Below are 13,155 nucleotides of genomic sequence, written 5' to 3' on the forward strand. Positions count from 1 at the left end.
GTTGATAGCGGTCCCCTCCTTTTCTCCCTCCACATGCTGCCATTGGATTCCATTTGTTCAGGAAGAGCTTACTGAGTCCTGAGAACCTGCTGTGCTCATGGCTCTGTGCTAGGAAGCTCTTCTCATGGGGTTCACAGTCTAGATTACGGAAAAGCTCATTCATCTAAAAAAGATAAGCTAATCCAAGAAATCCAAATAACATGAAGTGTCACAAAGGGGTATGCAGTGAAACAGATTGTGAAGAGCAGACAAAAAGAGCTCTGAGTTTGTGACAATTCGTGTAGATCGAGGGTCCGGAAAAGCTGGTGGAGCGTATAGAACCTTGAGCTTGGTCTTGAAGGATGCCTAGGGGTTGGATGGGATGGAGAGGAGCAGGAAGCAGAAATGGCAGATGACATCAGAATGCAAATGCAGAATGAACAGAGCCATTTTTAAATTACATTTCAAATCTTAGAAAATCTTCCCCTACTTTGTCTAATTCACCTAATTATGGTAGGACGTACAATGTTATAATATTGATGATGTCTTATAACTGATGAGATCAAGAATTCAGGTGTTGTGCAACTCAGTTCATCCACTCTTAATAAGTTCCTGCTGTCTAGCAGAGAGAACTCAGAAGTGTCAGTACCCTCTGAAAACTGCTACCCTTTTAGCAATAGTGAGAGCAGCACCGAGTGGTCAGAATAGTATGTAAGGACCAGAGATTAAGTTGGGAGCAGCCCATCGGTTACTAAGTTGCAAATTTGTAAATCAAGGCCAATCAGACAGGAAACTGCTCCAAATTAAAGTAACTTGTCCCTGTTCAGACCTGACCATTCAGAGACTGTGGCAATGCTTTGGAAAACACCCAAGGAGTGGTTGGTTGTGCTGCTCTTCCTGAGAAGGACCATCTGGGCTGGCTGATGGAGCAGATAGGAAGGAACAACTAGGGCAAAGTGAACATGCAGGGCTTCTTGTTCAAATATGATTCAGAATTTCAGAGCATTAAACCAAGCACAGGACCCTTCTGAGCATGGGGCTCTGTACGACTGCATAGGAGCTGACCCTGAGGTGGGGACTTCACGGACCTTTCTGTGACTAAAAGCGCGCTCAGGAGATGAGGGGGCTGGATTGCTATCTGTGGTTGGCGGATGAGGTTTCTTCTGTGCACATGCCGAATTCTTCCCTGAGAGCTGGGCTGGGGACATGCTTGATGGGAGAGAGCATCAGCTCTACAGACGGCCACCGTGGACCTGGGGCACTGACTGTTGACCATGATACTGCCATTTAATGCTGCTTTCTCCTTGCAGTGGGAAGGTATGTCTGAGCTTTGAAATCATTCAGAATGGGTTCAGTGTTTTGTGGACTTGACAAATAGGGCAAGCTACTTATTTTCTCTAAACCTTAATATCCCCACCTGTAAGAATGGAGATAATGGGCGAGCAGCCGTAGTTCAGTGGCGGAGTTTCTCGCCTGCCATGCCGAAGACACGGGTTTGTTTCCCGGAGCCTGCCCATGCAGAAAAAAAAAAGGAGATAACAATACCTTCTTTGGGGTTTTAGGATAATTAAATAATAAATGTAAAAGTTTGAACCTAGTCTAGCACAATGCAAATGTTTGTATCCTTCTTTTCGGAAATATTATGACATACCTATATTTTATTTTTATTTATTTTTTTGTGTTCTTTTTTATGTTTTTCACATACATCTATTTTAAAGTGTAGAGTCTAGACTATTTAGGGGATAGTTATTGTCAGCAATTTGTGTCGTCCATCTCAAGCTTTCTAAGGACACAGCTAAAATATAGCACTCTAACTGCAAATAGCAGAGGCAGAGGGGTTGTACGTCCTGTTCTAATGTATGTCTGCGGGCAACCCGTTCACCTTGATGGAGACACATGCACGTGTGTACACACATCCGTGCACATATGTCCACACACACACCCCAAGGCTGATTGGAAACTGGGCTGAAATGAGATGGTGAGTTATGGGAATGAGCCCTCATTTTTGGCATCATCTGTGGTTTTGAAACCCAGTGTTCCCACCGGTCAAAAACCCTGAGCGCACTGAGCTGTTGTGAGATTAAATGAGACGCTGTATGTGAAGGCTTAGTCTCTGGCCCACAGCAGGTAGAAGATCCTTTGAGTGGATCTCTGCTCACAGACCATAGTTTGGTCCGTGGAGAAATGGAGGAAAAGACCACGTTTTCAACATAACATTCCCCAAGTATGCTTAGGCAGCTACTTTATAAACTAGGGGTGGGCTGATTAGAAATTGGCATGGGGGTCGATTGTAATTGACATTACTGTCTCCTCTGCTCATATACTTTGGGGAGATGACTGGCTCTTCTTTCTCCTCAGAATTGAAAGTCAGTAGAATCATGTGCATTTATTTCCTAGAGATGAATACACACACACATGCACACACACACCTCTGCGCCTATAGATTTAAATCTTCTCACATGCTATGATGCAATAATACCCTCCCTCCCTCTCTTTCTTCTTTAGTCATTTACAAAGTCCTATACTTTCTTGCCCAGTGTTCAAGGGTCAGATACCTCCCCCTGCACACTTGGTTCATATCCTTCATGATACTTTGTCAGGATTCTGTGTTCCTGCCTAGTCCTGAAGGCCCCATTTCACAGCTGCTGTTCTCAGTGCCCCTTGCATCTCATCCACCTGTAACACAGTCTCAGACTGCAAACCAGGCTGGTACTGCCCTCTGAGGGCCCAGAGGCTTGGGCTGCTGTCAGTTCAGCCCTATACCCCAAAGCATCCACATGGCACCAGTTTCTGCCTGTTGATCTCCCTTCTCAATCAGCTCCTGCAAACCCTCTCAGTTTTTCTCCGTACTTTTGTAGACTGAGCCTTGAACCTTAGCTACAGCTGTGAAGAACCTGGGGCCAGGGAGAGGGAAAGGAGCTCCGCCCAGGGGCCTGCGACCCACCCAGCTCTGTGTTGACCACTGTATACATCCTCTTCCTTTGGGGCTCACGGTGGCGCTGGGAGGTAGCCTTGCTCACTGCGGTGTTGGGGTAAAGGTCATGGGCGCACAGATACTAAGTAACTTAGCTTGAAAAGACAGGCAGGCTGAGGCTGAGCCTGGACAGGGATGACCTATGCCCCATCTCTCCACCCCTAGACTTTAGAGTATTTTCAGAATCTGTAGAGCGGTTTATAATATTAGTACTTTTCTAGAGGGCAGCCAGCTGCAGCGGCCTAAGGCCCTGGTGGTTTGATACCTTGAGGCCATGAATAGACCTGATCTGTTGGTTTGCTTTTAGCAGTTTTATTGAGGTATAACTGAGATGCAGCAAAGTGCACACAATTAAAGTATATACTTTGACAAGTTTTCATATGTTTATACACCCTTGAAACATCATACAGTCAAGAGAGTGAAGATGTCCATCATCCCCAAAAGTTCCCTTGCCCCCCTGCAATCTTCTCATTTCACTTAATCTTTGCCCCTTCCCTAGGCAACCACTGATTTGCTTTTAGTTGCTATAGATTAGTTTGCATTTTCTATAAATGAAATCATACAAATATCTACTCTTTTTTCTCTGGCTTCTTTGACTTAAAGCAATTATTTTGAAATTCATCTGTGTTGTGGATTGTATTGATAGTTCATACCTTTTTATTGCTAGGTAGTATTCCTTATATAAATACACCACACCTTATGTATCCTTTCACCTGTTGATGGACTTTTGGGTTGTCTCCAGTTTGGAGCTATTACATATAGAGCTGCTGAATATTCATGTTCAAGACTTTATAAGCATATGCTTTTATTTCTCCTGGGTATGTATGTTTAACTTTTTTTTTCCATTTTTTTTATGTTTAACTTTTTACAAAAATTGCCATACTGTTTCCCAGCATGACTGGTACCATTTTATATTCCCAATAGCAGCATTTGAGAATTCAGTTCCTCTACAACATCTTCATCGTCTCCAGCACTTAGCCTGCAGATCTTATGGTGAGGCTTGGTTGGTGTGTGGGATTTCTGCGTGTCCCCAAATGGCTGAGGCCCAAAGAAGCAGGTGGCTGTCAGTTTGGACTGAGAACCATTAAGGGATGCTGATGGAGCCCCTTATCAATATAGGGGCTAGTTCTGTCTTGTTCACCACTGTATTTTTCCAGCTCTTAGCAGGGAGCTTGGATGCTCAACAAGTGTTTGCTTGAATGAATGCATGAGCAGATGAAACTGTATGAACAAGATTCAGGGGCAGGTGAGGGGTCATCCCAGGTTTGCATTTCAACCACATTTGCCTCTCAGGAGTCAGTCCAACTCCCAACTGTCACCCATCCCCAGTTCCTGCCCTGTCCCATGCAGCCTGGGTCATGGAGATGGAATGTTCCTGCAGTCTGGGATTTATGTGGAGCCAAGCTCTGAGGCACGTGCAGGACCTTTTCTGGTGTGAAAGCAGGATGTGGAAAGTGACTATTTGGATTTTCAGGAAGATGTCATGTGCTAGAGAAGAATCAGCCAAGGGGTCCTGAGTAGGACCATGTTCACAGGTGCAGCTTGGGGGTGGGCAGGGGTCCCAGGGAGGGCTTAGCCTGACAGACAGTCCTCAGGGTAGTAGAATAGCTTTTGCTGTAAGAGCTCAGGAGAACAGGACCAGGAGGAAGGGCCTATTGGGAGATTTTCTCAGCCCTCGGTTGCCTAGAATGGTGCTTAATTCTCAGAATGGCAGGTTTCTCTGATAGGAGACCAGGGAGCAGAGAAGAAGAAGAAGGTGTAGGCCATTTTCCCATGCACCCTTTCAATAAAAACAGCCCCAGCTGTGTGAACCGGAGGAGGGGCTTGGCTTCCTGGAAGAAGGGGTTGAGGCATTGGCTATAATGCATAGAGTGTTTTCCCTTTGGCCACGATCCCCAGACCTCTGGCTCTAATGGGTAGCAGAGACTTGGGTTGTTGAAATTCCTTCTTCTCTTTTACTTCACAGCTGTTGCCCAAAGATTCCACCCTACCCCCATCATTCCCAGCCCAAATCCTTGCTTTTATGTGTCCTGCCCATGGTTTACCAAAGTCCTCTCATCTGCTCATGCGCTCAAGCTGGCATGCACATCTCCCACCCTCCCAACCCTCTTGCCCTTGATACCACCAGCATCCACTCCATTCTCGAAGTTCAGGACCTCATTAACTTTTACTCAGACAGAGTTGTCTCCTAATTCTTCTCCAACATTCATCTTCCTCTGTAACCCACCCCATCCAGGGCCTCCAGAATTGCCTGTCTGAATCCCAGCTCTGATCAGGTCTCACAAACTCTATCTTCTTCTACAAGCCAACCAGCTAATCAGCCAATAAACAATCTACCAACCAAAACAACCTTAGATGGTTTCCTCTTCCTTAGCCTGGCATTCAAGGTCTTGTTTTATCTGGTCCCGATCTTTTTTTCCACTGCACCTCTCTGAACTGGATTTATGTTCCAGCCTAATAGAGAAACTTCCTTTGGTGTCTCGCTCAAGGATGTCAGGTCCTCACTCTGGCACAGCTATTGCTGAGAATACTTTCTTGGACCCCCACAGACATGTGGCAACATCTTTCCTTTCTCCAAGACTCAGCTTCAAGGCCACTTCCTCTGGAGAATGTTCCAGATCACCCAAACCAGAAATCATTTTTCTCTTCCCACAGTCCCAGGGCCGAGAGCTGTACCCACCCCACTCCCTTGCACCTGGGTATTTATGCACATGCTGTCCTCCCCAATAAGACTGTAAATTCAGTGAGGATAGCATTTGATGTCTGGCTCATTTAAAACACCCCAAAAATTGGTTTGCTGTGGTAGTCACTCAGAGAATGGATGAATGAACAAATGAATGAATGACTATGGCTTTGGAGAGCTACTATCAGCTAGTTCCCTCCCCTAATGAGACAAGAAACTTGGATTTTCTTTATAATTTCTCAAAATGAGAAGACTAATGGGAAAATCCAAAACTTCCACCCCCACCCCCATTCATTCCCTTCAAGTCAGAGAACTGACAGTTTGGGAAATTTTCTATTTCACTTTTCCCAGCAAGCTGCCTCATTCTCCCCTTCCCCTTTTCCCCAGGTCTCAGGAACTCCTGTCTGGGGCTCTCATGAGGGCCGATGGGAGACTCTGGGGCTCGAAGAGTTTACTTTTGCTTTCTTTGCCTTTCCAGAGCAGTGGGAAAGCCATAATTTAGGTAGCAGCTGAAAATAGCTTCCCTGGTCCTGGAAAGAGAGTGTTCTTAATTTTTGAAGTACCCACCCCTCCCCCCGCCCCTGGAAGCCATGCCTGAGGCTGACACCGCAAGATGTATTGTTCAGAACCTGCCCAAGGCTGGGAAACCACAAAACTAGCTCATCATAGCATCGTAGCCCCATCTGGGGGCCAAACCTTGCTCCCAGGGAGCTGGAACCACAGAGAAGTGGGGTGGGAGGTCTCCACGCTCTCAACTTTTTGTCCTAATCAGAGGAGGCTCTCACCCCCAGCAGCCTCACAAAGAGCCTGGAGTGGAGACAGCACTTCAGATCAGATGTGGGGTCTGGGGGCTGGGTTTGAATACTTGGCTCACACTTACCTTCTTTCTGAGCCTGGAATTTCCTCATCTGTAGAAGGAGGTGATGACATTTACCCCACAGGGGTGTGGTGAGGGTTTGAGATAAACCTTAAATGTGGTAAGTGCTCAATAAATGATAATTATAACTTTATTATGTGAGAGTCGGTATTTAGAGCAGATTTAATGGATAAGACAGGACATGCGCTAGTATGATCATATTAAGTTGAACCATGCGAAACTGATGTTTTTGTAGGTTAAGAATAATTGAATATTGATAATTTCATGTAATTCAACCTAATAATATAGGGGTTGGCAAACTTTTTCTGTAAAGGGTCATATTATAAATCTGGCATTGTGGGTCTTGCCAAAAGACCCTATGGTCTTGCGAAAGCAGCCAGGGACAGTGCTTAAAAGAATGGGCGTGGCTGTATTCCAGTAAAACCGTGTACACAGGCCACTCTCTGTAATAATATGTATGATTCACATAAAGAGAAGAAACTTTCTGTAATACATGCATTCAACATCCAGATATCTTCCTACTGATAGTGATTAGCTTATCCAAAGAGAGAGTACGAGTGTTTGCTATGCTAAGCATGGTTGCAAGTGCTTTATAAATATGAACTGATTTCATCCTCCTGACAGAGCTATGAAGTGTGTGCCATGATTTCATCCCCATTTTATGGATGAGGAAATTGAGACCGAGATGCTAAGTTACTTCTCCCAGGTCCCTTAGTTAGAGACGATGACAGTCAAAGCAAACCTGGTCTGTAACCAGGTACTTACGGGGCTGTGGAGCAGGGCTGGGCCTAGACCTAGGGAAGGAGCTGGTGTAGACAGGGTTGGGAGGGGCTTGGGTCCTCTTGCTGTCCACAGCAGCATGAAGGGCTGGTCTTCAGAGGCCCGGGGTGGGCGCGGGCTCGGCAAAGGTGGGCTAGAGGCCTGCGCCTTCGGTCTGGGATGGGAAAGTGTAGATCCCTCCCTGGTAGCCAGGCCTCTGGTGACCCCACAGCAGCCCATGAGCTCATGGGGAGGAGCCTCCAGCCTGTGGAGCAGGAAATTGTTTACATTCCTCTGTTCTGTGCAGCAGCTCTGGGGAGCTCTGGGCCCATTCCCAGAGTTAAGCCCCAGGGGACCTGGCGGGGAGAGGAGGGCAAAGGAGCATTTTCCCCAGGATGCCTGCAGCTCTGCTGTCAAATCAGGGTATTTATATATCCCATCAGTTCCCTTTGCCTATTACTTTATCCACACAGGGATAATGCCACTGAACAGGACTCTGGTCTTACACATGCCCTGCTCCCCTCCATGCCTTTGCTTGTGCTGTTCCCCTTCCCTGAATGCCTTTTCTTTCTTTAATTCTTTCATTACTGACTCATTGTCACCTCCTCCTGGAAGCCTTTCCTGACTTCTTCGTGTCTCCCCCATACCTCTCCAGCTGAACTAGTGCTGCCCAAACACCTTTCTCTCTACCCCTTCTGTGTTGTCACGGCCTTAACTCACCTTTTCCCCCAACTAGATGGTGACCTCTTCAAGGAAAGGGATCATGCCTTGTTCACTCCTGTCTTCTCATCAACCAACTCTGTGTTCAGGATGTGATCTAGAAACCTGATTAAAAACAGTGGATTAGAGTGAGACATCTCTGCCCTCAAAATCCAGCCCCTTTGCTTAAAGGACATTTCTTTGGGCAACTTACCTGTGGGAGTCTTAATGTAATCATTAGCAGGAGGGTCAGTGATACCTACTTACAGGGATATGGGGGGTATTAAATTGGGTAATGCATAAAATCCTCAGCAGAGCTGACTCCCAGTAGGCATTTGGAAAGTGGCCAAGGAGAGATGGACAATAGCATGTCCATGCTGTATGACCCCTGAGTATGGAGGGATACAGCAGAGGGAGTAGGGTAGGGCACTTTAAATACCGAAAGTATACTGATCACAAGAGCTATAGAAGGGGCTTGGGAGTCCAGCCCTGTCTCTTACAGCTGGATGTCATGAATCAAGTCATGTGAGGGTTACTGAAACCTCAATATCATCATCTGAAAAGAGTGATATTGAAAACTGCCACCTCACAATGTCATTGTGAGGCCAAAAGGAGATCTCAGAGCCATAAAAACATCTGGCTCAGCTCACAGGAAATGCTGAATCATGAGTTATTGAATCTGAATGTGTAGAGTATTTGAGAAAGTTCTGAGCAGTTTCAGCTTAGGACATCCCTTAGAAATGTGCTCTATGCTTTAGTGGTTTACAACTTCAGAGTCAGACAGTCCTGGGTTTGAATCCCCAGTTATGGTCCAAACTAGTTGTGTGTCCTTAGTCAAGTTATTTAACCACTCCTTTTTTTTTTTTTACTTCTCTAAAATGAAGCCATCTATTTCAGAGAATTGTTGTAGGAATAAAATATAGACAAAGTCCACTGTCCGGCACATGGCCAAGTCTCAAGTATTAATATTATTCTACCTTTCCTTAAGGCTTAGAAACAGACAAGGAATTATTTGGGGCTTTTGGAGTTCCTAATTAATGCAAAAGCTGGTGTGTAGAGAAGTTAGGGGTCAGGGTTTGGGGCGTGAGGTTAGGATTTTTAAGCCTTGCAGACCAAACAGAGGAGGAGTGAATTTAAAAAATAGGAAGTACTTCCTGGCTTGGGGGTGGAATGTGGGAGCCTGCTGCGTGCAGGCTGCGAGTCCCTGTGGACATAGCTGGGAATGGGCTTGAGCCAGGCCATGTGGTAGATCAGGGCTGACGGGGCCCTTGGAGGTCTGTGCTGAACCCTGCCGTTTCACAGAGAGGAAGCTGGGGCTCAGAGGGACTGACCCACAGTGGGTGGCGACAGAGCTGGGACCAACCCTGGTCTTCTGAATTAAGGCTGTGTGTTTGCTCTACAATGTGAAGGTCTCTGACAGTAAGGAAATAAAATCCGACAGGCGCCAGAGGGTGGGAGGGGACCCCTTTGAGGGAGGGGGTCTTGGAGCCCTCACAGGACATGTTGACCAAAAAGTTGTGACCCGACAGATTGATGGTTTGAGCCTGTTCTGTGTTTAGGAAGCTCTCCCATGAGGAGAGCTTGCATGGGAGGGGGTGAGGAGGGCATGGAATTGTCAGCCTTGGGGAAGTTACCCAGGGAGAAAAGGGCTGTGTGTCTGGTGGCAGACATCCCTCTGTGCTTCCTGCTTTCACATACTGCTTCCCAGTTCTCCTCCAAGTCGGGACGCTCCATTGCTCTTCTTTTTGTAGGGCTTTTGCAGAAATGAATTGTTGTGGGCCCCTCCCATTTTTATCCTTCTGGCCCAGGGTCAGTGATGAGAGTTTACCTTTCCAACTAGAGATAGCTCAGAGCCCAAGGAAAAGCCCAGCTTCCCTTGTCTAGATTCCCCAGATACCGAAAGCAAAGCTAGGGGCCTTTTAAAATCTAGGCAAATCCCCATCACTGCAATTCTCCCTTGCCTCATCTGGGCCTCTAGGAGAGCAGATGGCTGCAGGCTCTGAGCAGGGCAGCTCTCACCTTGCTGGTGATGACAATGAAACCACATTAGCAGTGTTGACCTTCATGTAGTCAGTGACTACTTGGCTTCAGGTATTTTATTTATATTACTCGACTTACCCCTTCCTGAAATCCAATGAGGAAGATGCTGTTATTATCTCAGTGTTATAGATGAGGAGCCTGAATCTCTTGAGAGGTTAAGAAACATGCCCAGGATCAGTCAGCTGGGAAGGCAAAGCCAGGCATCAGATCCCAGGGTGTCTAATTTCAAAGCCTCTGCAGCTGCCTCTTTGCCACCAGGAAGCTAGAGTGAAGGAGGCATTAGAATAAGTCTGGAGGTGAGGCACCTCCCACAGAAGGGGAGTCTGGCTGTGGTTGGAATCTTCTGCAAGCTCTTCAGGGCTAGAAGGAATCTTTGAGACTGGAGCTATTTTGAAACTCGGCTGTAGAGATTGGTCTCCTCTAGCAAAGGGATGTTACTGGGGAACCTGGGGCAAGATAGGGGAAGAAACTCATCAAAGTGGGGGGGATGAGCTCTGGTGGGGGTGTGGCTGGACCTCAGCCTGGAAGCTGGAGTCTTGGATTTTGATCCCTGCCCTGTCTCTAGTTGTGTGACCTAGATAAGATATTTCCCATCTTGGATCCTCAATGTTCTGAGCTCTACATAAGGCTGCATGACTTTTGAGGCTCCTTCCTGCTGCAAGCCTGTGGTTTTAGTCTATCTTACGGCCCCAGGAACAGACTCCAGAGGGGTTTTTGGGAGAGAGGGTATCCTCAAGAGCATTAACATGCTCAGGAGCTGTCAAACAGGCAGTTCCTTAAAAGGCAAATGTGCAGCACTCCCCTGGGTTCTCACCACCCTCTGTGGGGAGGACACTTCCTGTTTGGAGGATCTGTGTCCACTTTTCCCTGGCCTGGGCACTCACCCATTGGTGATCAGCGCAGTCACAGCTCTAAGCAGCTGGTCTAAGACTGTATCAGTGTGTGCCAGCTGTATGCCAGGCCTGTTCCTACCCCTGGTTACTGGTTTAGGAGCTGATGAACAAAGAACAAAGATAAGGAGAGAGCCTGGAGGAGGGAGAAGTTGGGGAGGTAAAGGCATGATGCTGGATTCTCAGGATTTCCCAGACATGAGCCCGTCCCTCCCTAGAGTTCCATCCTGTTCTCAGCCCAGCCTCCCCCAGCCTCTCCGAGTTCCCCATGCTGTTTTAAGCAAAGGCTATCCTGGGCGAATTGTCACAAGGTTTATAAAGAAGGATAAAAAGGAGCTGGAAAAAGTAGCTCTAGAATCGCAATTAAAATGGATCGTGGCTTATATGTGAAGCCAAATTAAATCATTAGCTAGAATGTTAGGGTTTAGGAAATAAAGCAGTTTTATCCAGAACTTACCTTGGGCTCATTAGGAACAAGTTATGCCAAATCTATCTTGTATTCTTTTTTTAAGTTGATAGGCTTTGGATTTTAGCAGCAATTTGGGGTTTATAGAAAAATTGTACAGAAAATAGAGTTCCCGTAGTCCACCCGCCGCCACACACACAGTTTCTCCTCATATTAACATCTTGCATTAGTGTGGTACACTGCATCATATCATAATTTTGATTGGGATTGTTAAATTTGATGAACCAATATTGATACATCATTATTACTAATGTTCATAGTTTACATTAGGGGTTTACTTTTGTTATAGAGTTTATATGAGTTTGACAAATACAAAATGTCATATATCCACCATCACAGCATCTCTGTCCTAAAAATGCCCTGCACTCCCCTATTCATCCCTCCCTCCTCTCATCCCCCCAAACTCCTGGCAGTCTTTTTACTGTTGTTAGAAAGAACACTATATTTGAAAGAGAATAACTGCTTACCCAATTGTGAAGGAGAAAAGAGTTTATTCATGATCTTGCAAGAACGGGCGCTCACCCGAAAAATGGTGGCTAGCATGCCAAACAATAAAATGCCACAGGTATTTATATCCTAAGCTTAGCACGCAGGACCCTCCCCTGTTTCTCCGCTGATTGGATACTCCAGATTATCCTGTCTGGATAGTCTAACTAATTCAAATTTCCCATGGAAGGTTCCTGCTTTTGATTACGCTTTATATTTCAATGACCCTGGCTGTTACTTACTTAAACTTTGTTTTCATCTATTTTGTGCCATTTCTAGGCTTATGTCAGGGGTGCTTTCCTTGCCTTCCTGGAAAATCAGTTTGAATTATTCTGCAGCCCTTTCCTGCACCATCTTGTGTGAAAGCTAAACTTAATTTTCTTACAACTTTCTCTATAGTTTTTGTCTTTTTCAGGGTCTCATATAGTTGGAATCGTATAGCATGTAGATTTTCAGCTGGCTTCTTTTACCTAGTGTGTCTTCTCACTGCTTGATATCTCACTTATTTTTATCATTGAATTATATTCCATTGTATGGATGTACCAGTTTGTTTATCCATTCACCTACTGAATTGGTAGGTTCCAAGTTCTAGCAATTACGCATATAGCTGCTGTAAACATTCTTGTGCAGGTTTTTGTGTGGCCATAAGTTTTCAGCTTATTTGGGTAAAAACCAAGGAGCATAATCGCTGAATTGTATGTTAAGACTATGTTTAGCTTTGTAAGGAACTGCCAGACTATCTTCCAAAATGATTGCACCATTTTATTCCCACCAACGACTAAGGAGAGTTCTTGCTTCATATCGTCGTAAGCATTTGGTGTTGTCAGTGTTTTGGATTTTAGCCATTCTGATTGCTGTAGGGGTATCTCATTGTTTTAAATTCGTAGTTCTAACGACATGATACTGAGCATCTCTTCATATGCCTATTTACCGTCTTCTCTGCTGAGATGTCTGTTGAGATCTTCTGCCTACTTTTTAATTGGGTTGTTTGTTCTCTTATGTTGAGTTTTAAAAGTTCTTAGTATGTTTTACATACAAGTCCTTTACCAGATGTGTATTTTTGAAAATATTTGCTTCCAGTTTGTAACTTGTCTTTTTATTCTCTTAATAGTGTCTTTTGCAGAGCAGAAGATTTTCTTTTTTTTATTTTATTTTTTATTAATTAAAAAAAATTAACTAACACAACATTTAGAAATCATTCCATTCTACATATGCAATCATTAATTCTTAATATCATCACATAGGTGTATGGTCATCATTTCACAGTATATATGCATCGATTTAGAGAAAGAAATAGCAAGA

General features: G+C 45.2%; 1 protein-coding gene and 1 long non-coding RNA gene across 8 annotated transcripts in view; one reads left to right on the plus strand and one right to left on the minus strand.

Annotated features, from left to right (window-relative positions):
* The window catches only part of DAAM2 (dishevelled associated activator of morphogenesis 2), a 146,488-nt gene that overhangs the window by 50,926 nt on the left and 82,407 nt on the right, over positions 1-13,155 (plus strand). For 2 of the 7 annotated variants that reach the window (XM_077161711.1, XM_077161709.1), the window contains exon 1: positions 533-1,296. The exons of the other annotated variants lie outside the window; for them this stretch is intronic. The gene's annotated coding sequence lies outside the window, so the exon portion shown is untranslated. Of the gene's footprint in view, positions 1-532; positions 1,297-13,155 lie in introns of those variants that run through there. 7 annotated transcript variants of the gene reach the window in all.
* Positions 6,657-8,517, minus strand: LOC143682636 (uncharacterized). Its single transcript, XR_013175202.1, has 3 exons — positions 8,186-8,517; positions 7,993-8,097; positions 6,657-7,537 (listed from the first exon to the last, which is right to left on the minus strand). It is a non-coding gene; the product is annotated as an uncharacterized LOC143682636 (long non-coding RNA).

The sequence above is a fragment of the Tamandua tetradactyla genome, chromosome 5 (genome assembly GCF_023851605.1).
Source record: "Tamandua tetradactyla isolate mTamTet1 chromosome 5, mTamTet1.pri, whole genome shotgun sequence".
NCBI lineage: Eukaryota > Metazoa > Chordata > Mammalia > Pilosa > Myrmecophagidae > Tamandua > Tamandua tetradactyla.